At 43.0% G+C, this 24,486-nt stretch overlaps 1 protein-coding gene across 6 annotated transcripts in view; it reads left to right on the top strand.

The window, feature by feature from the left end:
- Positions 1 to 24,486, top strand: part of LRRC3B (leucine rich repeat containing 3B) — a 134,684-nt gene that overhangs the window by 57,259 nt on the left and 52,939 nt on the right. The gene's annotated exons all lie outside the window — the stretch shown is intronic.

The following is a 24,486-nucleotide window of genomic DNA, read 5'->3' as shown; positions in this document are numbered from 1 at the left end:
CTCTAATTTTCAACCAACCAGTAGTTGAGGCAGATGTGATCCCAGTTCCTCCCATGTTTTCGGACCTGGTACACAAAACAGTGGGCCTCTGCAGTGGCATACCCAGCCCCCACTGGATATGACAGGAAATATTTCAATTGGGCCCCTGATTTCTCAAAATTGTTGAATACTCCTGAGGTAGATGAACCCATCGTGGGATTAGCATTCTCCTCCATTCCCAGTGAAGCGCTGGAGGCATTAAAGCCGGAGGAAAAACGAGCCAAGCTGGCCCTACGCAGGGCCCATCAGTCTGACACGTGGGCCATCAGAGTAGCCACGGCCACCTCCTTCTTTACCCATTCTTCTCTCGGATGGCTCCGCCTCTTACGGGAACATGTCCCTAATTCCAACCTTAGAGCGCACCAAGATATTGCTAAACTTATAGCAGCTGCTGAATTCTCAGCTGATGCAACTTATCATGCAGTCAAGTTTTCAGCCAGGGCCATTACTTCACATGTCACAGCGCGACACTTACTATGATTAAAACATTGGCAAGCAGACTTTAAGCACAAATGCAAGCTGGCTTCATCTCCTATTGTGGGAGACAGACTGTTTGGCCCTTCCTTTGATCCGCTACGAATTGAAACCTGAAACAAAAATAAAATTCTTCCTTCCCTTTTTCAGAAGTCAGATTCTAGAAACCCTCAGTCCTTTTGGAGGGGATCCTTTCAGCCCTTTTACCAGGGACCCTTTTCACTCAGATACCAGAGACCCTCATCATTCAGACCAGGGCAGCAGCCAGACAGGTCCGACTTCGGGGATAGGAGCAGAAGGGGTGGTCAATCCAAGAGATCCTTTTGAGGAGCAGGAAACAGGTCCTTTTGGCGTCCAAGATAACTCCCTAGACCCGACTCCCATTGGTGGACGCCTTAAAATATTCACGGACCAATGGGACTCCTCAACGTCTAATTCCTGGGTCAGAGACACAATCAGATTTGGTCTGGCGCTGGAGTTTCAGTCCACTCCCCCAGATTTTTTCATGTCATGCCCTGTTTCCAGAGATCCGGTTAAACGTAATCTCATGGAAACTGCTATCCAACACCTACTGGACATACGAGCCATCCAATCAGTAGCCACCAAACAATGACGACGGGGTTTCTATTCACATCTTTTTGTTGTTCCCAAAAGTTCGGGGGTGGTGGAGAGCAATATTGGATCTGAAACATCTCAACCGTTTCTTAGTATATCGCAAGTTTAAAATGCACACCCTGCAATCTATCTTACTTGGCATCAGAAAGGTTGACGTCCTTATGTCTATAGATCTGACGGAGGCGTACCTACATATTGCTATTCAGCCTTCCCACTATAAATTTCTGAGATTCTGTTATAATAACCACCATTTCGAATATGTGGCCCTTCCTTTTGGACTAGCTTCTGCCCCCAGGACCTTCACAAAGGTTCTCGCAGCTCTAGCTGCTCATCTCCGTGATATCCTGTATGACTCCAGTGTTACCTTGATGACATCTTAATTTTGTCAACTTCCGATCATCAAGCAGTCAGAGATACTTAGAACACAGTACAATCCCTACAACACGGGGTCTCAATAAATTGGAAAAAGAGTCATTTAACACCATCGACTCGGTTAATCTATCTGGGGGCAGTCATAGATAAGGTGGAAGGCAAAGTTTTCCTGTCACCAGATAGACAAAACAGCATTCAGCAATTAGTTAAGGAGATCAGGGGTCTTAAGAGGGTGTCCCTAGCTGAACTATCAAAATTGTTAGGCAAGATGATCTCATTATATCTATCATCCCTTGGGCCCGGCTCCACACTAGATCCCTCCAGTGGTTCCTGCTCCCATACCAGCGTTCCGGCCGAAGCAACTCCAAACACAAGGTCAAGGTACTATCAAAGGTCCTCATATTTCGGAACTTCCGGTCTGCAGTGCTCCGGGGCAGGCAGGAATCCGCGACTGTGTGTGGTTTCTGCCTGCGCTCGCTGCCGGAGTGCCCTGAGCCACCTGGCTTCAGGACTAGCCACCTCCGTAGAAGGTGGCGAAGATAGGGGGGATCTGGCAGGGTCGAGAAATATTGCACCTCTCTTCTCTAGCCGGCTAAACCCCCTTTTCCGAAGGCAGCTGAGCGGCGGTCAGAAATGGCTGCCACATAGAAGCGCTCAGCTGGAAAAAGAAAGTGCAGGAGGAGTTGAGAAGAAGTGAAAGTTTTTTTGCTGACCGGGATAAAGCAACAACGAAAGTACCCTGGAACTTAAAATTTGCGAAAGACACATCGTTTCCAAAGATTTGCAAGCGGAGAATGGAAGCTAAAAGGGAAAGTTTTTCTTTTTTTTCACTCTCCTTCCTAACGTGACAGCGAATGGAAATGCAAGAGAAATCGGAAAAACCTGCATTGGCACTAATAGGTAATTAAATGTTAAAGGAATAAGGATTTCTGAATATTTAAAAAAATTTTTTTTTGCTGTAAGTGAGAAGGGAGAGGAAAAGAATTGGAGCAGGATTTGGAAGTAAGGAGGAGATTGCCTAGAATCTCAAAGAATTATTAAATACTAACAAGACTTCTAAAAAGATGCATTTTAACTGGAACTTTGTAACTAAACAGTAACCCCAGAAAGAGAAAGTGAAGAAAGAAGAAAGTGCTAAAAGAAACAGCTTGTTTGGATTGTTTGATGACTTTGGGACTTTTGGGAATTATTTTTGACTAAGAACACTTGGGTGGTTGTTTTGGAAAAACATTTTCTTTCTACGATGGCATCACTTGTGGATGAATTGAAAATTGAATACAAAAAATACAAAGAAGAAGAACAAGAAGGGAAAGACTCTCTTGGCACTCTTTTTCAATTTTTAGAAATGGCGATTTGCACCTATGAGAAACTGACTGCGCAACAAGATGATTGGGACAAAGAAGAAGCCATCTTTGATGAACAAGTAACTTTATTTGGGGAAGAAAGGGAGAAAGAGGAAAAGAAAAGGGGGACTTTGAAAAGGGGGGACTTGAAAAAACAACCAAAAAAGAGAAAAATAAGGTGAAAAGTGGATATAATGTTGGAAAACAACAGAAAGGGGGAAAGCAGAAGAAGAAAAGGGAGGTGGAGAGACAAGGGGGTAAAAAGGGCAGGGAGAAGAACAAGCAAGGGAGGAAGGAAGGGATGAGAAGCTTTAATGGTGGGGAGCAAGATGTAAAGAAACAAGATTCATTTAGAGATAATGGGTAAATTTAATTGAAAAAGGGATTCTGCAAAGGTACATTAGATTCTATTCTTATATTGGTACTTAGAAATATTGTTAGAAAATTGGAAACAACATGTGACCAAAAATGGGATAAAATATTTAGTGTAACTTAGTGAAATTTTTGGGAATAAAAAGAAGGCAATGAAATAAATGAGAGAATTGAAGTAGGAGGAAATGGGAACATTTTAATGATACAATGATTTAAATACAATGAAAATATGTGATGGGGGGAAATAACTATGGAAGGTATAAGTGTTCCCATAAAAGTATGATATTCAATTGAAAAGTGATGTGTAAAATGTTTAAGATATAAATGAATATTAATATTAATGATTAGATTTGTATTGGCATTGATAGTTTTAATTATATTATATACTCATACTTTTTTTCTTTTTATAAAATATGATGTGTAATTTTAGAATGTACTAAACAGAATCCCAATGGAAGTCATGTATTATATTAAGTATTATAAATTTAGGGGAAAGAGTTAAAGGCATCACACTCCAATCAGTGTACAGGAGAAGTTTTGTTTAAATAGAAAAGAGAAATAGATAGCTGGAAACAGAACAGACAAAGAATAATAAATATTATGATTTGAACTGAGATGAGATAAATAAAATAAAACTAAGAGAGTTAAAAGAGGTGAGAAGCTATATAGAAAATGGAAAATGGTAATAAGATATGGAATGGTATATAAAATGAACATGAATTTGAATTTGTGTCTGTACGAAGAGATGTAACCCGGGATCAAGCAGCTTTCAGAAAAGATGTTTTATGTTTTTATGTTTTATGTTTTGTTTGTTTGTGTATTGTCTTTGAAAAATCAATAAAATTTATGTAAAAAAAAAAAGGTCCTCATATCTCTCCTCTGGTGGACCAGACCAGTCATCAACAGAGGTTGCCTCTTCAAAGAGCCACACAGACTTACACTGATGCCAGCCTGTTTGGATGGGGAGCACACGTTCAATCGCTCACAACCCAAGGCTGCTGGTCCGCCATAGAACAGTCGTGCAGCATAAACTGGCTGTAGCTTCAAGCAGTACACCTGGCTCTCCGCAGCTTCCTTGCACAGGTATGCAATCAACACATACTAATATTGACCGACAATGTAACAGCCAAAGCTCATATAAACAAACAAACAGGGGGGCACACAGTCGAAACATCTCATGCTGGAAGTGGAGCACTTGTGTCATTGGGCAGAGAGCAACCTACTTCCCATCAGAGCAGAGCACATTTCGGGCCTGTTGAATACACAGGCAGACTGGCTAATCAGGGCCACGATCGATCAATCGGAGTGGCACCTCCATCCAACCCTGTTTCAAGAGGCGGTCAGGACATTTGGACAGCCAGTGGTGGACCTGTTCGCTTCCCCACTCAACGCTCAGCTCCCAAGATTTTTTTCCAAGTACCCCTCGCAAGGAGCGGAGAACTTCAATTCGCTCCGCTGTCGTTGGCCCCCGGGACTTCTGTTTGCATTCCAGCCACTTCCACTGCTTCCCAAGGTCATGCAGAAGCTGCTAGACGAGAGGGCGGAGCTGCTTCTAGTAGCTCTTTACTGGCCCAGACGGCCATGGTTTGCAGACCTCCACAGTCTATCCATATCAAAACCATGGAGAATTCCACCAGACAGGATCTTGCTAACCCAGGGACCCCTTCAACATCTGGACCCTCAATGGTTGCACCTGACCGTTTGGAGGTTGAGCGGAGTCGATTGAAGAGCAAAAAGTTTTCCAACAGAGTTATCACCACCATTCAAGCCACCAGACGCCCCTCAACAACTCGCATTTACAATGCCACATGGTCCAGTTTCTGCAAATGGTGTACCAAGTCTCGAATCGATCCCATCTCTCCATCTGTGCCTCAAATCCTAGAGTTCTTACAAGAGGAACTTGACAAGGGATTATCACCTAATACATTGAAAAGATAGGTGGCGGCCTTGGCGTCAGTTCTCACTTGTGAAGGTCTACTATCTCTTTCCCATCACCCATGCATACAGAGTTTCCTTTGAGGAGCCACAAATTTATGCCCTCCAGCTGTACTACGTTATCCCACCTGGGACCTTAACAAGTCCTCGTCGCTCTCACTAAGGGCCCTTTCAAACCCTTAAAATCGCCAAGCCTCCAATTTCTGACGTATAAAGTAGTTTTCCTTGTAGCGATCACTACCACTTGTTGTATTTCAGAACTTGCAGCTTTGTCTATCAGACAAGATCTTTGTGTTTTCCATTCTGATCTGGTCCTTCATCCTGATCCTACGTTTATACCCAAAATTAACTCGGTTTTTCATAGGGCACAAGAGCTGATACTTCCTAATTTTTGTCCCAGACCATCCCAAGAGTTGGAACTACAATGGCATAGGCTTGATGTGACGCGAGCATTGCGAATATATATTCACCGCACAGCGACTTTCAGAAAAACGGAAGCCTTATTTGTGTCGTTTCAGCCCAACACTCAGGGATGCAAGGTCTCATCTTCTACAATAGGCCATTGGCTATGGACCGCGATAGCAAAAACGTATCAGACTCAATCACTGCAGGTGCCCAGGGGCATAACAGCTCATTCAACAAGGAGCGCTGCAACATCGGCAGCGTGGGCCACGCAGGCACCAATAACTGAAATTTGTCAAGCTGCAGCCTGGGCCTCTCCATCGCCCTTCATTAGGCATTATAAAATCGATGTGTTTGCATCCGCTGAGGCCTCCTTTGGCAGGAGAGTTGTGCAACAGGTCCACAGGGACCAGGAGGGGATTCCAAGCCAGGCGGAGTCCCTCCCATAGGACAGCCAAGATTTGGTATGTCCCTCTACTGGATGCTCTGAACAGCTCATGGGAGAAAGGGCATTGGTACGTACCTGATACGCCCGTTCTCTTTGACCCTTTTTCCGTCTGATTGGGTCCTGTTTCAGCCAACGAATTGTTAGGGCATTGAGGACGAGGGCGTTTATTTCTCTCGTCTTCGCCAAAACTGGGGAACGCTGAGGAGGGGTCCCGTGGAGGAGGAGGAGCGTTCTACAAATTAAGCCCAGCCTAGACATGCAGAAGCACCTCCCACTACTGGATGCTCTTCACAGCTCAAAGAGAACGGGCGTGTCAGGTAAGTACCAACACCTGTTTTCTGCTGTGTGCAGTAGACTTTTTTTTTTGTAAAAAGTTTTTTATTTTTATCTTTTACAAACATCTCTTTTGGTGAACAATGTGGTTTCAGATTTTTACATTTCCATACAAACATGACCATAATTACATATTTATCTTTCATATTCGGTTTCTTATATCATTACATTTTCTATTTTCTGTAAATTTTCACAAATATTCTTATATTTTTCACACTTATTTTATCCATTTTCAATTCATATCTTAACTTATTCCATTTTTCTTTAATTATACTCATATCTATGTTTATTATGTTTTTATACTTTTATCTCTCATATTTACAATTTCATCGCATACTCTTATGTCATTATTCAATAAATTCCATCTTAATTTTAATAATTCCAAACATTTCCTCCTTAATTGCCCATTTGAGTGCACCATTCTTTTGTCTTATACATCATTCCGTTTACTCCTCTTTAACTCACATTAAAAATTACCATAATATAATAATTTTTAGTTATCACCTAAACACTACATATCACATATACATTTTAGGTTGGATTCACATGGTATTCTTTCCTTTACTTTCTAATTCATTTATTATTTCAAATACATTAATCTTTTCAGCTACTTGTAGAAACTAATATTAATCTTTTTAATACAATTCTCATAGTTCATTTTAGGTATATTCTTAATTTAATTTAATTTAATTTAATTAATATTCTTATAATAGTTTTCCACTTTTACATTTATTCCAATTATAGTTTAACCATCAGTCTTAAAAAAATAATCAGATAGAAAAAAAAACATCAGTTCCAATTGTGGTGGTCTCTCATGAATGAAAACACTGAGACGACGTCTTGAAGCAAGATCGGGATGAGAGCACAAAGCAGACTCTGACACCCTCTTTTATTAGAAGCAATCCTTGTAACAATTTTGTTAGTGTCTTGTCACAAACGCATTACATCACACAAAATGCAATGATTATTCGTGTAAGCATACAAAGCTGCAAAGTTTAAGTTTGCTACAATTCTGGGTAAGAAATGACAACAGTTTGTCCTTGCTCCTTGATCCGTGTTGCAGTCAACTACCAGAAGGCCCGTTGTCCTTGCACATACACAAAGAACAAATAATAATTCCCACATCTCCTCTGTTTTTCTTTTTTAAGAGACAGGGAGTGTTTAGTCCCAATGACAGCCTTTGTCAGGCGCGTAGGCAAGAGTGCTGTGCATGCTGATGTTATCCATGGTGTTCGTGACTTCTTTGACCATCATAAACATCTTGTCCTCGTCTGGATCGTCACAGGTTGGCTCTCCCATCTCATCTTCGGATGGCAGTGGTTCATATGTGTTAGTTATTTGTTGATTCCAGAGAGCCATTAACTGCGCAGTGGCTTTTTTCTCAGCCAAAAGGGATAAACTGTTAGAAATAGTGCGTACAAAGATAAGTAATACACAAGGCAATGTAATACACCCCGCAGCAATCATACCAATAAGCGCTACAATAGCTTGCAAACCAGGCAATTTTGGGAACCAGAATTTGTCTCTAAAATCAAGACCATTCCATGTTTGTACAGGTACATGCGCAATCTTGATCATTCTATCAGTAATTTGTTGGATAACTTTTCCGCTATCATCTACCTCAATACAACAATTACTAAGGTTAAATTTTCCACACACTCCTCCTTCTTTGGCAAGATAATCTAAAGCCAAGCGATTTTGCATGATATATGTTCTAGACAATGCACTTTCTTTAGCTAGTGTTTTCAAAGCAAGAGCAGTTTCATTGGTTATAATTTCTAATACAGCTTGCAACCTTATAATTCTATTGAGCATATATATGGGGATATACCAATAGTTGTAAACAGTGGTGGCCCCCACGTTAGTCCCGGACACCTTTTGAAAGAAATATTTCTTTTCCTGTAGATAAGATCTTTGCCAGCTGTGTGAGCTGCAGGTAACTCATGCAGCGTCGTTAGGACCTTGGCCTTTGCTGATGGCAAAGCAAGCATCAAAACACACAGAAGTGTTAGTACCCCCCCCCCCGAGTGACATTATGGGTAATGTACCCATTTTTTGCTTGACTGGTTGAGAACATTGAGGCAAGGTCAGAGCTGGATCCTCCTTTGTAGGCATAGACATACAGCGAGGCGGTGATGGGCCCCACAGCCTTTGGCTCGTAGCACTGAATGCCTTCAGCAGTGTAACATCGCGCATATTTAGTGTTGTTATGCAGACAAGGGGAGACTGTCGTGGAGTTGCACTCGGGCTTCAAAGTATGATAGATCAGGGTGGATTGGGTCTTCGTTCCCGCTGCGAGTAGTTTTGATGCAGGCGTCGCTGAGGAGGATGGGGTGGCTGTCGTATCGGCAGGAACGATGTGGAAACCCAGGAAGCAAATGATGAATGCAGCGGGCAGCTTCATGATGCTGATGTAGGCAAGGCTGGTTTGGGTAGAAAAGGCCTTACTTGTCATCCGGGGACCCAGGTGGTGGTGTTGTTGTAGGAAACAGCAGCGTACCCTCGTCCCCAGGTTATAAGTTCAGCAGGACCTTTCCACTGAAGATCTGGAAGCTGACGAAAATATACCGTTGGTCTGGGTTCAGGATGAGGCGAAGAAGCAAAATGACGTGATGCCGCCGTGCATGGGGGGGATCCGGACTCATTGAGGAAGTTAAGAATAAACAAACATTTAATGCATTCTGGAGTCCTGGCAACCCTGTGACAGTCTTAAATTTGAATTTTTCCAAATTATTTTTAAGGGTTTGATGAGCTCGTTCAACAATGGCTTGTCCCTGAGCAAGTAGGGCATTGTTGAATAATTGCAGCAGCCTCTTGGGCGGTGATTTGGAATTCCTTCATAAGAGCCCTTTTATTTTGATGAAAATAGTTATGACTGTCCCAAGGGGTTAGGGGAGAAAGAGAGAAAGTGGATAGAATAGTAGCAGCGGGTGCGGCTGAGGCCGCTGCGTCAGCTCTGTCATTTCCTTCTTGTAATGGGCCGGGAAATGGTTGATGACTATGTATATGAGCAACAAAGAAAGGGTGGGAGCGGGTTGAGATGAGTTGCTAAAGCGAAATGAATTTAGTAAGAAGGTCATTGTCCAGAGTGGGGGAGAGATATGCATCGGAGATATTCTTTACTATGAAAGTGACATAAAGACTGTCCAAGATTAAATTGAAAGGTTGATCGGGAAAATGTTGAAAGGCCAATATAGCAGCAGCAAGTTCTGCCCTTTGGGCGAACGATTGTGGCTGAGTAACTTTGGTGCGCCATTGCCCTTCTGAAAACCAGGCACAGGTGCCATATTGCTTCCCTCTATCTGCATATATAGTGATCGCAGAGGGAATGGGGCTGTGGATTCTATTAATTGCCAATTAAAGGGAACCAGCTTAAGTAAATTAAACCGGTCATCTGCAGGAGATGGCAGGAAATAGTCACCGCCATTCTCCCATTACAATTTGTAATGATTCTGAATTCAATAACATTACCTCCCAATCGGACAATGACATGGGGACATATAGTACAGAGGGTTCAATAGCCATTAGGGCTTTACAACGTTGACACCCTTTGTGAATAAGTATAGAGAAGAGCAAAGGTTTGGGGTTAATGGATTTACGAGGGGTATGAGGCAGATGTATCCATTCTAGGATGAGAAGTTTAGAGAGACTTTGAGCAAGAATTGCAGTAGGTAGCTGAGGTGTATTGAGCAAGATTAAAGAAATAGGAGCATTGTTGTGACATCGGTCGACCCACCTTTTCTGCATAATGTGCTGTATGTCCTGGGTGATTTTTAATTGATGATCTGTAAGGGTAATTTTATCCCCTGGAGTGGTTCCTCCCTTTAATGTATCAAACAGGGGCTGAGCATGTGTGTAGTGATGCCAAAATAGGGATGGGTCCAATTAATAGCCCCTAAATGTTGTTGTAATTGTACAAGGATGTCTACACAATGGCATCACATGTGGATGGACTGAAATTTGTATATCAAAAATATGAAAAAGAAAAGCAAGAAGGGAAAGATGTCCTTGGCACTCTTTTCCAATTTTTAGAAATGGCGGTTAGTACTTATGTAAAGCTGAATGAGCAACAGAATGACTGGGGCAAAGAAGAAGCCATCTTTGATGAACAAGTGACTTTGGTTGAGGAAGGAAAAAAGAGAAAAAGGAGAAGAAGACTTTAAGGCCTGGAAAAACAACCCAAAAGAGAAGAATAAGGTGAAAGGGGAAAGCAGAATAAAAGGGAGGTAGAGAGACAAGGGGGTAAAGAGGACAAGGAGAAGAAGAAGCAAGGGAGAAAGAAAGAGATGAGAAGCCTTAATGGTGGGGAGCAAGATGCAAAGAAGCAAAAGTTCTCCAGAGATAATGGACAAATTCCACTGAAAAAGGGATTCCAGAAAGGCACACAAGACCGCACTTCTACACCTGCATCCAGAAATAACCATAGAAAACTGGAAACAACATGCAATTCAAATGTGACAAAACACTCAGTATAATCTAGTGAAACCTCTGCCAAGAAAAGGGAGTACTGTAATGAAACAATGATTTAAGACATGGGATGTGGGGGAAAACAATTTTGGAAAGCATAAGTGTTCCCACAAAGGCATGATATCTAACCGAAAGAGGTAAAATGTTTAAGACATAAATGATTGTCAACACTAATGAATAAACCTGTATTGGTTTTGACAATACTGCATAATTTCAGAATGCACCAGACAGAATCCCAATGCAAGTTATGTGTTCTATATTAAGTATTATAAACATAGGGGAAAGAGATAAAGGCATCATACTCCATTTAGTGCACAGGAGAAGTTTTTCTTCAAAGAAGAAAGACAAATGGATAGCTGGAAATAGAACAGACAAAGAATAACAAACACTATGATTCGAATTGAGAGGAGATAAACAAAATAAAATTAAGAAAATTTAAAAGAGGAGAAGCTACGAGAAAACCGAAAATGCCAATAAGATATGGAATGGTGTGCAAAATGAACACGAATTTGAATTTGTGTCTGTACCAAGAGTTTTGACCGGGACTAAGCAACTTTCAGAAAAGAGATTTTTTATGCTTTTATGTTTTGTGTTTCTGTGTATTTATGTTTTGTATGTCTTTAAAAATTAATAAAACTTGTTAAAAAAAAAAAAGAAACGTTAATGGCTGAGAGTTTTGAGGAAGGATAAAGCAGATCGGGAACCACAGAGATTCCTTTGAGGAGGGCATGAGGGTGAGTCATTCTAGCTGCAAGATTAGCAGGTACATCTGAATAAAATTGAATTTTTATAATATTTGTATAATCCTGATCAATCCCTGGAATCACAAAAAACCTTCCATAGAAGCTGAGGAACGAGGCAAGGCCAACTCTTCAGAAAAAGAGCAGCACCTCCTCTGGGGCCCGGCATTGGGCTTTGAAATGCCCAGGCTTCCCACAATTGAAGCAATTCCCAGTAGGTTTAAGACCCTTTTGCAAAGCTACAGCCAAGGTCTCCATGTTATAAAATTGCAAACTTACTACAGCACAAGCTTTAATCAAATCTGCCAAGGTTGCCTCCCCCGCGCGACCAAAGGCTGCAAATTTATTGCCTGCTGCTCCACAGTTGCAAACTGCCCTGCCCCATAGATTTGATCAGGTATATACAAACCCCCTGAATTATTTCCTCTGTTAATTGCTTCTCTTTGATATTCTGCATCAAATACCACGTATTGTGTCCCGTTCAGAATTATTCTCATTAAATTTTTCCAATCTTGTGGAATCATTTTTTTGAGCTTGCCCCAGACTGTGAAGCAAACCCTGGACATATGGACCTTGAATGCCAAACTCCCTCACAGATTTCTTTACTTCTTGTAAAAGAGATAAAGGCAGTGGATTCCAGACAGCCTGTAAATTTACTGCATTATCAATTTGCCTCTGAACGGGAAACAATTGCATGGAGTCAGTCTCCCCCCCCTCCAGCTGTCCTGCTTGAAAAGCTACTTGCACAGCTGTTTGAACTCTTCCAGCATGGGGTGTATTTATTTTAGGATTTCCCACCTTGACATCTGATGGATTTTTAGGAGCTGTCGGAGGAGATTTACTGATCTCATTTGCCTCCGGGGGGGCAGTCGGTTTAAAGACACAGGCATCACAGCGGGGGCAAGAGTTTTACAGCAGGATTCACATAGGGAGGGGGTCCAGAAAGGGGGCAAGTAGGGGTTGCTCTAGAAAGGAGATAGCCTCAAAAACCACCCTCCAAGCAATTAATATAGATGAAGGGGCTCTAGGACTTTCATGAAAGTATTTCCCAATCTCCTTCCATACTGTAGTTTTGATACTGCCTTTAGCCGGATAAGAAGGGCAGTGTTGCCAAATGTATTCTAGGAGTTCCTCAATAGAGGTTTTTGTGAGCGGGGCATGAAGGGAGCCCCCCTTTTTAAAGGTAAAAAAATTTCGTTTGGTTAATTCTCTTAGTTCCTCAATGTGCAATTTCTGGTCCTGAGAGAATCCTCCACCCATACTCACGAGGGATCCACGGCGATCGCCTGCGATCGAATCAGGGATGAGGTGCACCAAGGCTATGCCAGCCGATGAGTATGGATGGTCCCAAGATGTATCACTTTTGAATGGATCACGTCGGGGTCACCAGTTGTGGTGGTCTCTCATGAATGAAAACACTGGTGGTCTCTCATGAATGAAAACACTGAGACGACGTCTTGAAGCAAGATCGGGATGAGAGCACAAAGCAGACTCTGACACCCTCTTTTATTAGAAGCAATCCTTGTAACAATTTTGTTAGTGTCTTGTCACAAACGCATTACATCACACAAAATGCACCGATTATTCGTGTAAGCATACAAAGCTGCAAAGTTTAAGTTTGCTACAATTCTGGGTAAGAAATGGCAACAGTTTGTCCTTGCTCCTTGTTCCGTGTTGCAGTCAACTACCAGAAGGCCCGTTGTCCTTGCACGTACACAAAGAACAAATAATAATTCCCACATCAAATCATTCTATTTTTAAAAAATCTATGTTTTTATACCTCGCTATACATTACCTTGCAGAATTCCCTTTCTTATTCTTTATCTAATACCCATTATCTCTAGGTCTTCCAGCCATGCAACTTCTTTTCATTTTTTGGCTTTCTATCTCCCCTTCTTTTCTGACCCTTTTCCTTTACTTTTCCCCTCCATTTCTGACTCCAATTTTTATCCTCTTCCCTCTTTTGAGCTTTCTCCTGTAATTCCCTTTTCAGCTGTTTCCTTTTTCTTTATCTGACTTTCCAAACAGTTACCTCTTTAAATGTCCCCTCAAACCTCCACATTTTAATTTCCATGTTTTTGCCCCCTTGTTTTAATGTTCGTTGCTCCATTTGTTCATTGAGGCTGGCCTCTTCTCTAATCAACTCCTCCCCTTCTGGATCTCCTTGTTCTTTGTTCTCCAAAGTCACCATTTCTAAAATTTGTAAGGCAATAATGCACAGTTCCACTCTTTCACATATCATTTCCCTTATACTACTTAAGTCCGATTTTATTTCCAAACAAAATTCTGCCATTTTTGTGCACCTCTTTCAATTTCAATTTTTCTTTTACCTTCAGTATTTAAGTCCAGTCCAGTTGTCCAGTAGTTTATTTAAACCAGCTTCTAGTCATCCACTTCTGTTAAATCCTGTTTCAATTTTCCAGGGTCAGAATAGTCTAATGTTTATATATTTTTATTATTAAGTTTCTTTTGTTGGGTTTTGAATTTTTCTCAAAGTCACCTAGTATTCCCAGGGTTCAAGCTTCTTTCTTCTTCCTTTATCTATCTTACTGTATCAAAGTTGCTCTTACTTTGTATCAAGTTCCAATTTTTAGAGAACCAAACTTTTAAAGAGTCACTGAAGTTTTTCCTTTGCCATTAGGTGGCACTCTCTGTTATGTCCAAGTTTCATCTTTTCTTTTCACTTTCCTTTCCCTTTTAAGGCTTTTAAGTTTCAATAATCCAGTAAGTCCAATTGTTAAGTATTATTTCTTTTTGGCACATTCAAGTTCAGCTTTTAATTAAGCCTGTTTAGTGCCAATATCATATAATTTAATATAATCCAATTTAAGCAGATATTTTCTTCTAGCTTCCTCTTTCAATTTAACTCTTTTTAAAGTTCAAAGCCACTTTCACTTATGTCCAATTTTCCCCCTCCCTCGGATTGCTGCTTTTCCAATCTTTCTTACAAAACTATAAATCCAGGGTACCTTCATTTTCAAATACTGTGCCTAGTTTGCCTGATCTCCACACTGTCTGCTTCTTCACTGCTCCTGCACAATCTTTGTCCCGGATAGCTCTCCATCTTCAGTGTGGCCATGTTTAGCCATCTCTGCAATCCCGTCTTTGGGGGAGTTTACCTAGTGAGGGGAGATGCAGCTCCCTTCAACCCAACAGACAGTCTCCCCTTCTTCTCCACCCCTCCAAGGTGGTTCTAGCCCTGTTTGGAGCCCTTTAACGGGAACAGCATGGATTGAAGCCATGCATGATCATGGTCTTTGGTCCATCCTCGATGAAAATGCCACAGGAAGTTCAGACTTCTGCTTTTCTGTTTCTCTTACAGTTCTAAAGATCACTTTTCTTATTAATTAGACATTATTTTCCTTTTATTCTTTCTCATTAAAAAGAAATCACTCATAATTCTCAATTTTTATTTTATGCAGTTTAAAAGGTAATTTTTTTTTACTTATGCCATTTGCCTATATTTCACATTACCCTATTATTAATCTTTTGAACTGTGATTAGAAAATGACCATTTTCTCCTTTCTGTGGTTACAAGAGGCCAGTGCATGGGGTGATTCCTTTCCTCACTGATTGGACTGAATCTGTCTAAGCTGTTTGAGCTCCGCCTCTGTTGCTGGCTCCTCCCCAGTTTTCGACTCAGTCTCTCAGCCAGGACGGATGTGTTTTCAACAGCTCCACTTTCGGTTTCACTGGAGTAGAGTTTCTATTGTAATTGCCGTGTTTTAAACAGTAAAAGAAGGTCAGTGCCACAGGCCTTAATTCCCAGAGGGAACAGCCCAGTGTATTTGGCTGTAAAGGGGTTTTTAATACCCTAGCCAAGTTCAGCAGAGCGCTGGCGCTTTAGCCCCAAGCGTGCAGGCTGTGACTGCATGATTGCGGTTCGCACTATTGGTAGGCAGGATTGGCCCACACAAGAGCTGATTGGTGCAAATCAGCCACTAGTGCCAGATTAGAAGTCGCATGGCGCCATTTCAACTGGGCTTAGTGTGGCTTCTTCTGGTGTGAAGTGGCAACATGAGCCCACCCAAAAGTCTGGAAGAACGAATCCAGCAGGGTGTGGTTGCAGCCCCAGCATTAAGCCTAGCCTGGCCTACATCTAGCCAACGGAGTGCAGGGGAGGCTGCTGCAGTGGGGGGTTTAATAGCAGCCATCCTCCCCCAACCTCTCTCTCCCTCCAGTGGCACACTTCAGGTCAAGATGGCAGATGCACAGGCTCTAGGCAAGCCTCAAAAGGAGGGTGGTCACAGCCATGCAAGTTCTAGAGGAATGTCCAGGAGCAGAGATTCAAAAAAAAGTCTCAAAGACAGAGGAAAAGGACACCATGAGGCGCCAGACAGCTCTGGAAAAGCAGCTCAAAAAAACCCAAAGAGCTGTGGGTGGGCAGATCTCCTCCCCAGGATGATTCAGTTCACCAGACCAGTGAACTGCAAGTAAAGCCTGGGCCTGCTCCTGAGTGTAGGCCTCGGGTTCAGGCCTGGTCTCCAGATGAGATTTTGTAGCCTACAGACCTAAAGTTAACTTCAGTTGGCAGAGATTATGAAAGAACTCCACAAGTGACCTTTCAGAAAAAACCAAACAGGCTCAGGCCTGGTATAAAGACCACATTTATGCCTACAGCAGCAGGCCTTCGTCATTCAGAGTCATCTGAACCTGCTTGCTCATATGGAGGCCATCATTTCCAAGGCTATTAGAAGGGGTATAGCTGAAAATCTCCAATCACTCAAGGGACCAGAATCAGTGTCATCTGAACAATCCATTATATCAGGGCCTGATCCAACTATTCAACATAGAATCAGGCCGATCTTACAAGATTCGGGTTCACCTGATCCATCAGTGCGCAGTCAATCTTCTATGGCAGCAGAAGAGAATCAGAGAGAGTTAGATCTCTCTGATGATGATGGATTAATTCCTGATCAACTGTCTTTTACTGGTCTGTTCTGGCCCATTTCATTTAGATCTTTGTTATTTAAAGCAAAGAATACAGCTCAATTGGGGCCTGAGGCAGATGTTGGGGAGCCAGTGGAAGATATTCCAGCTCCCCCAGACCAGCTTTTCTCTGAATCAACTTTGTGCACAGAGGTAGTACCATCACCAAGACTGTTCCTGAATGTAATCAACAAGCAATTAGATTCAGCTGGTTAGCACCCATTTTATCATCAAATGAATGCCGTTATTTTAACATGAGCCTTGAACTAATCAAGACACTTAAGATACTGGCCCTGGTAAATGGCCCTGTGGCAGCCTTGGTCCTCAAACCCAACGGACCCAGAGGAGGTCCTAAAAGCAGAAGACAAGAGGATTGAACAATCTCTTCAGAGAACCCATCAGGCAGCTGCATGGCGGTCAAAGCCTCAACTGTAGCATCATTTTTTACAAGGGCCTCCTTACATTGGCTCAGGCAGCTGCAAGATAGAATTCCAATCACTGATGTCCATGCACACCAGGACATCAATAAATTGGTGGCTGCAGCAGGGTTCACGGCGGATGCCACTCTGAATGGTGCCAGATTTGCCTCAAAAGCCATAACGTCATCAGTGGCTGCATGCAGGATGTTCTGGCTCAAAAATTGGCAGGCAGATGGCAGGCGCAAGTGGAAAGTGGTGCCTGCTACCATGGGGTGATAAGTTATTTGGGGAATCTTTGGATCCTCATTTAGTAGAAGCCAAGGACAAGAGGAAGGTCCTCTCTTCCCTGTCCAGATGTTCTGATTATCGGTCTGCTCCATACTTCTGGAGACCTTTCTTCAGACCGGAATCCAGCCCGGGGCTACAAAGGTCACAGAGACAAGTATTCTCTTGCCAAGAGCAACCACAGGACCAGGCAAGCAAGGGCAAGATCCAATATTCAGGCAAGCGGCTCTTTCGAGGAGGAGGAAGTTGCCCTTTCCGACGTTCTCATTGATTGCAATGCTAGTCCTGCCATTGGAGGCAGGTTATCCTGCTTCACTGCTTCGCTGACCAATGGGAGGTGATCACATCTGATGCTTAGGTGCTTAAAACAGTGTGATCAGGCATTTTTCTTGAATTTAGATCCCAGCCCCCCAGGTTTTTTGTGCCTTGTCTCATATCCAGGGAGGCATCACAGAGGAAGCTTATGGAGACAGCCATCCAGCATTTGCTGAATATCAGAGCTATCCAGGAGGTTCCTCAGAGTCAAAGTGGAATGGGATTTTACTCCAGGCTTTTTGTTATCCCCACAACCTTGGGTGGTGGCATGCGATATTGGAACTAAAAAGGCTTAATAAACACTTTCTGTACAAGCGTTTTAAGATGCAATCACTTCAGACAATTTTAAAGAGCGTTTGGGAGGGTGACTTCTTCACATTATATGACTGAAGCATATCTGGATATGTCAATCACATAGATGTTTTCTGCGTTTCTGCTATTCTGGGAGACATTACCAATACAGGGCCATGCCATTTAGGCTATCCTCTGCACCTAGGGTTTTTACTAAGGTTCTGGCAGCCCTAGCAGCACATTTATGTGCTATCCCAGTACATGTGCAATGTTACCTGGATGATATTTTAATCCAGTCATCCTCAGAACACACGGCCCTGAGAGACCTACAGACTATAGTCTTGCTGTTACAGGCCCTGGCTTCTCCATCAATACTGAGAAAAGTCACTTCTCCCCCACTATGTGTTTATTGCATTTGGGGGCTAATATTGATACTATCTCATGCAAAGTTTTTCTTTCCCAGGATCGACAGGACAGTTTGCAGGCCCTGGCAGGCAGGATTCAGAGAGAAGCGACTGTTCCTCTGGCCCTCCTCTCTCAGCTTCTGGGGAAGATGGTGTCATCCATTTCCATCGTGCTTTGGGCACGTCTGCATTCAAGGACACTGCAATGATTCCTCTTACCTTATCAAATGGCGAGCAGGAGTCACTCTTTGTTCAAGGTCTCCAGATTGGTAATAAGGTCATTCCGGAGGTGGCAATCCCAAGCGATTTGCAAAGGGCACCTATTCAAACCTATCTATGGCTTGTCATTACAACCGATGCCAGCCTCTTTGGATCGAGAGCACATCTTCAATCCCAGATGGCACAAAGCCAGTGATCAGGGACAGAATAGGGAAGGAATATTAACTGGTTAGAATTGAGAGCAGTCTGCTTAGCCCTCAGAAGCTTCAAACTTTTAGTACAAGGGACTCACATCCTGATTATTCTCCTATAAGAAAATAAGAAACAAAACACAACCAGGGGTTAATGTGTTGTCCTTACCCCCCCCCTCTCTCCCTCCAAGAGGACCCTTCGGTTTGTGGGGGAATTCCTCATGGAATTGGTTAACCAATCTTTCTGCGTGTACATCCCAACTTTTTACCCAAGTAGCATCTGATATAGGGTAACCCTTCCATAAGACCAAATATTGCAGCTGTCCTCAGTGTAATCTAGAATCAAGGATTTTCTTGATTTCATAATGTGTCTCACCCTGTACGATTAAAGGTTTAGGGGGAGCAATTGGTATTGGTCTTATCATTGATGTAACAGCTGGTTTTAATAAAGTACTATGGAACACTTGGCGAATTTTTCCCAATAGCCGGGGAAGACTTAATTGGATCATGACTGGATTGATTATTTTCGAAATTGGGAATGGACCTAAGAATTTAGGTGCCAACTTTTTACTAGGAAAGTTTCAATCTAAGATATTTGGTTGACAAATATACTTTGTCTCCTATTTTAAATGGTGGTTGGAGGGATCTATGTTTGTCAGCTTGCTTTTTGTAATCCTTTGCAGCTTCAGTCAAACTTTTTTTCATATCCTCCCAACCTTTTTTTAATGAGTTCATCCATTCTGTTACAGACATGAATGTAGGATTCTCTAGGTAATTCTGGCACAGGGACAAATTCCATGCCAGTGTTGATTTGGAATGCAGTCAACCCTGTAATAATGTACAATAATGTACTGCATTATTATAAGCAACCTCTGCAAATGGTCATAATTCAGCCCAGTTTTCCTGTTGATAATTTACATAGCATCAAATGTATTGTTCTACCATGGCATTAATTCTTTCCGCTGCTCCTTTGCAGGCCGGATCGAATGCTGAGGATAACCCTTGGGACATCCCAATAGACTTTAAAAACTCCCTCCAGAAATTAGCGGTAAATTGTACCCATCTGTCTGATATTATTCTACGAGGTACTCCGTGTAACCTATAGATATGCTTCATGGACACAAGCTTTTTTGCAGATGGAAGTTCTTTACAGGCTGTAAAGTGGGCTTGCTTAAAGAATAAGTCAATAACACTCCAAATGATTGTATTCCCTTCACTCTCGGGTAATTCTATGATAAAGTCCATTGCGATTTCTTCCCACGGCTGTGTTGGTTCAGCTACTTGTTGGAGGAGGCCAGGGGTTTTTCCAGTTCTGTGTTTCATTGTGGCACAAATTGAGCAGCTTTTTACATAGTCCTTGACGTCAGGTTTCAATTTTGGCCACCAGAACTGTCTTCTGACTAAATGTAACATTTTTAAGAACCCGAAGTGTCCCCCCAGGCGTGAGTCGTGCCTATGCTTTAGTACCATTAGTCTTAGGTTTGAGGGTACATAAAGTTTAGTCTTTTTCCAAGCCAGTCCCTCATTCATTGTTAATTCAGTTTGATGCTCCACAAACAGGGATCAGTCAATAGGGCTGCTTTCAACTCCATGGTCAGTTTGTCTTCCAGGCGTTTGGGGTTGCGGTTGGCTTGGCCTCGAGTGGTTACTTGGCCTGGCGATTGAGCTTCTGATATCAAAGCCTGCACTATTTCCTCTTGATGACTGTCAAACTGGGGTTTCCTGGACAGGGCGTCCGCCAATACGTTTTTCTCTCCGGGGATATATTTCATGTTGAAGTTGAACCGCTTGAAGTATTGAGCCTAGCGGACTTGTTTATGTGATAGCTTCCAAAGTGTCTTTAGAGTCTTGAGGTTCTTGTGATCAGTCCACACCTCAAACGGCTCCTTCACCCCTTCTAGGAAATTCCTCCAAGTCAGCAAAGCCCATCGTACTGCAAATGCTTCTTTCTCCCAGACCACCCATCTTCGCTCTGTGTCCGTTAGCTTTTTGGACACATAAGCGCAAGGCATCAGTTGGTTCTGAGAGTCCTTTTGTAGCAGAAAGGCTGCTACCACCACATCAGTAGCATCAGCTTGGACTATAAAAGGTCTGGTCGGGTCTGGGTGCTGGAGAATGGGCTCAGCTGCAAAGAGGTGTTTTAAGGTTTCAGAAGCTTCCTGGCAGTCCATTGTCCAAGCAAGGGATTGACTGGGCTTTGGTTTGGTGGGTGAAAGGCCCATTTTTAATAACTCTGTCAAAGGGAGGGCAACCTTGACAAAAGAAGGAATGAATTGTCTATAGAAATTGGCAAAACCCAAAAAGCTTTGAAGTTGCTTTCATGTTTTGGGGGGTTGCCAGTCCAGCACGGCTTTCACTTTTCCAGGGTCCATCTCAATTCCCTGGTTGGATATTCGGTAGCCTAAGTAATCCAGCAACTCCTTGTGGAATTTGCATTTTGACAGTTTTACATATAACTTGGCAGTCAAAAGTTTTTTCAAGACTCATCTGACCAATTTGACACGTTCCTCTATGGTTTTGCTGAATATAAGGATGTCACCCAGGTAGATGAGGACCCCGTGGTACAGGTGCAGATGTAACATTTCATTGATGAGTTGCATAAATACTGCAGGGGCTCCATGAAGTCCAAAAGGCATGACTTGGAATTGGAAACTATCCAAAGGGCAGGTAAGGGCTGTTTTCCATTTGTCTCCCTCTTTTATGCGGATACAGTAGTAAGCTTCTCTCAGATCTAGCTTGGTGAAGACCTTCCCTTTTGACAGGTGGTTTAGTAAGTCCTTCATAAGGGGGAGAGGATACATGTTTTTGATACACACGGCGTTCATGCCCCTAAAATTAACACATAATCTCAACCCACCATCTTTCTTTGAACAGCACTGGAGCGGCCAACTTAGATTTGGCAGGTTCAATGAAACCTCTGTCCTCAATTCAGTCATTTCAGCTGGTGTCATGGAATACATCTTTGGTTTTGGTAGTTTTGCCCCGGGTTCTAATTCTATGGCGCAATCCATGGCTCGATGGGGAGGTAAAATATTACATTCCTCTTCACTGAATGCCTCAGCCATCTCTCTATATTGTTTGGGCACTTGGGAAGTACCTGGAAGAAGGTCCGGGGCGGTGGTTGCTGCTTCAGTTTCTGGACCCAGGTTGGATTGTGGTTTCTTAGTGGGAGGAAGGGGGCCAGTGGCTCCACTCCAATAATGATTTTCCGGAATCCATCCTCCCACTTGATGGTAAGGGCCCATTTATCTAGCTAAGCAAGTCCCAATATGATAGATTCTGACATTCTTGGAGCTACTGTAAAACGTATGAGTTCGCGGTGAGGACCCATCTCCAGTTTGATTAACTCTGTCATTTGGGTGGCTGTGGTCCCCCAATTAATGTCCCATCCACTTGTTCAAATCTGATTGGGCGTTTTGGTGGTTTAGTTTTTATGTCCAATTGTTCAACAATGTGGAGCCCAATAAGGCATCTAGAGCATCTGGTATCTATGACAGCTTCTAATTCCCCTGCCTCCCCGTGCCAGGCACTACTAACTTCATTTTGATGGTAAAAGGTGTGATGGGTGCACACACCATAGGATCGTCTTCGTCAGTGAGTTGTCTAGGAAGGCTGTGTTGGTCTGGAAGTTTGTTGCTCCCTTCTGCATGGAGAGGACCTTCTATGGTGTGTCTAGCAAAGTGGCTAGTGTTGGGGGCTTTCCTTAACTTTTCTGCCCCCTGGTAGCTGTATCAGACTTTGGTTGTGGAGCTTGTGGAACAAGTGCAGGGGCCAGACAGTTGGCTGCTTTATGGCCACTCTGGCCACAACTATAACACTTTATCATTCTGGTGGGTTGGGTGGGAGCAGTTTCAGCAGGTCTGGTCAGCTGTCATATAGCCACAGCTCTCCTAGGAAGGCCTTCAGGTAGGGCTCTTTTTTGTTGATGCCGTGGTCTAAATTGAGGGTGGCTGCACCCTCAATTTGCAGGGTCTCTGGTATTTCCCTAATGTCGCAGGCCTTCTTTACTTTTGGGTCAATAGCGTTTTTAAAATAGTGCAAGATTAATTTTTCAGGGCAATCTATGAGGTGGCTTGTGATCCTTCTAAAGTCCCATATAAAATCTGATAAGGGTCGCTTGCCTTGTTTCATTTTCATTAATTTGTCCTCATTTTCAGCCACTCTGTCTAGATTCTCAAATCTGAGTCTCAGCAATTGAAGAAATGCATTGACATCCTGTAGTTCTGGGGCCTGTTCATAGTGCAATTGCGCCACCCAGTCAGAAGCATCCCCCTCATTCATCCCATCTGTTATTGCAGTAACTAAATCATGTTCAGTTGCATATTGGTCTCCAAATTGGTCTATGTGAGACTACATTTGAATGAGGAAATAAGTTCATGGCGCCCATCAAAATTGGCCTTGAATCTAGTATGGTCAATTTGAAATTGGCCTGCATCTGGTATGGTCTGGAGGTTGGTACTCTCTGGAAGAAGGGCCTCTGCAGGGTTGCTCTGAGTGGGGGCTGATCAGGGACTTGCCATGAAGAGGCTGATTGTTGTCCCATTCCCTGCATGAGGAAAGGAGGGGTGGCTGCTTCTTGCTGCCTGTACAGATCCCTTTGTTGGGAAGGGATCACTGATTCTCTCTGGGGCCAGGTCGTTGCTGGCGCTGGCATCCACTGGTACTGGATCCACCCTTGACCAGGATAAAATCCCCACCCTGGAGGGATACTTTCTGCAGGGGGTAAATTTCCTTCTGGGTGTGGGGGAGAAGGACTTGGAGATTGCAACATACCTGTTGTAGTCTGCATCTCTCGTGTCTCCCTTGTAATTCGATCCAGTTGGCCTTCCGATATAATTTGAGCTCCACACATCCAATATGCCACCTTTGCAGTATGTAAAAGGCTTGATGGAATGAATTCTCCAGGCAGCTTTTTCTCCACTCCCGTCTGACAACTTCTTCAGGAATCTGTTTCTTTGGGCCGGGCTCCTAAATCTTGCCTCTCTTCAACGTGCCTTAACTCTTCCAAAGGGGGGCTGGGGGATTCAATTATCTCCCAATACCCTTCTGTCTCACGTCCCGTGTTGGCTGATTTTTCGGATTGATCCATTGATGGAACAAATCCTGGGGTTCAGCACCCCTGATAGATCCCTCTTAGGAGAGCTGAAAGTTGTTAAAGTTCCAGATTATTGTCAGCGTTCCAGGGAAATTCCATTCCTATCAGTAACTCCAAGACACATGCCATCTCAAAGTACTTTTATTAGCACATACTGGGGAAATCCGGAACTAAATCTTCCCGGCTTCCCCACAAAGTCCCAAGCTACAACCCATCCCCTTTTCCTTCATCACCAGATCACGTGCACCAATCCCAAAGTAAGTTTTAATTCTTTCTGTGCCACACTCTGTAACCTTGAACTATCAAAATAATATATTTTGTCTACTAAGAGCTACTCAATAAACATCACCCCATCCCACTTTCTTCAACTATGTGGCAGCGATGAATTCCATAGCTGACAAGAGGGTCATTCACATGATTCAGGCAGCCAGAAAGCCCTCCACAAATCGTATTTATGATGCTACCTGGAAGACCTTTTGTCAGTGGTGCTATAAGGCTGGCCTTCATCCTACAGCTGTTTCCATCACCAACATCTTAGATTTCCTTCAGGATGGCCTAAATAAAAGGACTTTTAGCCAATACTCTTCACAGGCAAGTAGCGCCCTTGTCTTCAGTGCTTCCCTTTGGAAGGTCAGGGTCCCTATTTCTCAATTCCACTATTCGTAGGTTTCTTAAAGGGTCATCTAATATTAGGCCTCCTGTGGTACACAGTTTCCCAACTTGGGACCTACCCAAGATGCTACAGTCATTGACCCTTTGAACCCCTTAGCTCTATTAGCCTACACATGTTGACCATTA

Source organism: Notechis scutatus, chromosome Z (genome assembly GCF_049901735.1).
Source record: "Notechis scutatus isolate UNSWTSFEM ecotype Mainland chromosome Z, rNotScu1.2, whole genome shotgun sequence".
Lineage (NCBI taxonomy): Eukaryota > Metazoa > Chordata > Lepidosauria > Squamata > Elapidae > Notechis > Notechis scutatus.
Note: the sequence above shows the minus strand (reverse complement) of the source record. Positions and strands in the feature narration are given on the sequence as shown.